The sequence below is a fragment of the Pleurodeles waltl genome, unplaced genomic scaffold (genome assembly GCF_031143425.1).
Source record: "Pleurodeles waltl isolate 20211129_DDA unplaced genomic scaffold, aPleWal1.hap1.20221129 scaffold_39, whole genome shotgun sequence".
NCBI lineage: Eukaryota > Metazoa > Chordata > Amphibia > Caudata > Salamandridae > Pleurodeles > Pleurodeles waltl.
In genome coordinates, this window is record NW_027150097.1 from 9201651 (window position 1) to 9203973 (window position 2323).

General features: G+C 42.1%; 1 non-coding gene across 1 annotated transcript; it reads right to left on the reverse strand.

Annotated features, from left to right (window-relative positions):
* Positions 1–2024: 2024 nt before the first annotated feature.
* Positions 2025–2107, reverse strand: TRNAL-CAG (transfer RNA leucine (anticodon CAG)). Its single transcript has one exon. It is a non-coding gene; the product is annotated as a tRNA-Leu (tRNA).
* Between the last annotated feature and the right edge of the window lie 216 nt (positions 2108–2323).

The following is a 2323-nucleotide window of genomic DNA, read 5'->3' on the forward strand; positions in this document are numbered from 1 at the left end:
GCTTATTTACTGAAATTACTCCAATTACTCCAACATAACTAAAATGTTACCAGGCCTACTTACGGCTTACCACCCTGCTCGTCCATACATAGGTCAGGGCCGAACATTTCTAAAGTCACGTGTATGGATTTATTGTCTGCACAGATTTAACCATTTAAACTCAGGTATGGTTCATAGGTGCTGAAAGCAGAGGTGTGTGGGGGGCTGCAGCACACCAAAAATAACCATCCTGGAGTTCAGAAGATTAAAACAATAAACATGCCTTTACATTTTTACTTTATCTTGTCACATTTATTCTGCACTCAAGGACTCAGGTCAAACCTCAGGCCATGTCTTCCGACAAATTGCTGCTTATACTTTTAACATGGAGATTGGTGTTTTCTTTCTCTGACTGCAAAGTTGGAGGATTTTGTAAAATTAGCTATGCGAAGATCTTGCTGGGGTGTAGGGAGTGTGAAAGCAAAGGCTGTAGGATAGTGGATCCCAACCTGTGGTCTGGGGATCCGTGAAGCCTGCTCAGGGGGTCTGCGACTACTTAGAAAATTAAATAATATTAACATGTAAATCTGAACATTTTAAAGTTTTCTATAAATGTGATGGAATTTAAAATTGGAGGCTAAAAATTAAGTTTGTGTCCTCATTTTGATGAGTGGAAGCAGTGCAAGTACATCAAACAGAATGTAGTGTGGAGAGCCAGTGGCCTCAATTGAATTTAGAAAAAGTACAACCTAACCAGTGAAATTTTGCTTTTTTATATTTGTTTGGGAATTAGATACATTATTAAATATTTTGTGTATTTATTTGATAAATGCTTGTTTCTGTATTTTTGTGTATTGTTTTGCTGTTCAAATCATCGTAAATACTTAGGCCGGGGTCTCCAGCTTCAAGTAATTACTCACTGGGAATCGTCCTAGATTCCAATAGTGACTCATTGGGGACCCTGGGTTACAGTAATTATTATGTGGGGGTCCACAGGAGTCAAAAGGTTGAGAACCACTGCTGTAGGATGAGCACACACCACATTTTTTGTAATTCTAAAGTGTGATGGAAACAAATATTTTAGTAGGACCAAATCAAGACAATTGATGCTGTACAAATGATAAATATGTGTCGAAAAGTGATTTCTACACATTTTTGTTTGCGTGCTATATATTGTTTTATCAGTAAAACTGAAGGTCAGTGGGTAGTTTGTGGCCATTTCAATTGAAAATGGGCTTTCTGTAAATGACAGTGCTCTACCACACCAGGTTTTAAAAACATATTTGCGATAACGCACTTCAAAGTGCACCGCCCACTACAGGTCAGACCCTTACCAGTGTCTTGTTGAATGGATGTGGCTTATTCGCTGCTGAATGGGTGTGGCTCATTTGCTGCTGAATGGGCGTGGCTCATTTGCTGCTGAATGGGTGTGGCTCATTTGCTGCTGAATGGGCGTGGCTCAATCGCTACACTTGTTCTTTCTGTGACACTTGCATTTTTCCAAATCCCTATGAGTTCAGAAGACATAACATAATGAACATCTGGGAGCACCATTTGTGGTATCGCCCTGCAGCGAGGGTTATTTATATTGGGCTGTGTGCTGAGGCTGCCCGTGGTCTCCTGCGACATTCGAGTGCAACCTGCGTAGGGGTGCCTCTTCCAATCAGAGCAGGTCCCTAGTAAGGGTGTCGTTATTCAAGCATGGAGGTTGAACCCCCATTCCCGGAGTATGGAGGCAATAAACATACAGCTGCAATTGAAACACAAAGGACCCTGGTGCCACTGAACCTGCTGCACCATTGATAGCCACCCTCTTGAGAAAGAGAGTCAAGGTCCTTATTTCTGGCCCCTTTGCTCGATTTGTTGGACATTCTGTGATTTACTGTCTCAAAAGCTACCTGCATGCATTTAGTTGAAGAAAGGGAAAGTAGATCGCAGCGCTAATTTACTGAAACATTATGTTTATATACTGTTGAACTCGTTTGTAATTCAGTGGAAGATACTGAAAAGACGTCCAAAAGAAAGTATCAAAATTAAAGAAAATATGTCAGAAGTGGGATTCGAACCCACGCCTCCAGAGGAGACTGCGACCTGAACGCAGCGCCTTAGACCGCTCGGCCATCCTGACAGTGTCACAAATGACACTTGTGGCTCAATTGGAAGTTGATAGAAGGACGATATAGTTCAGTAACTAGTTTCTTTTCCTGACGTTTGCCCCTGCAGTCAGACGGCTTCCTGCCCAGTCACAAGTGTTTCTACTGATGACTCACGAGCCTCAATACAAAAGGTTTCCCCCCTCCCGCCTCCTGTCCTTATTGGGCACAGATCAATAATCATCTCTCCC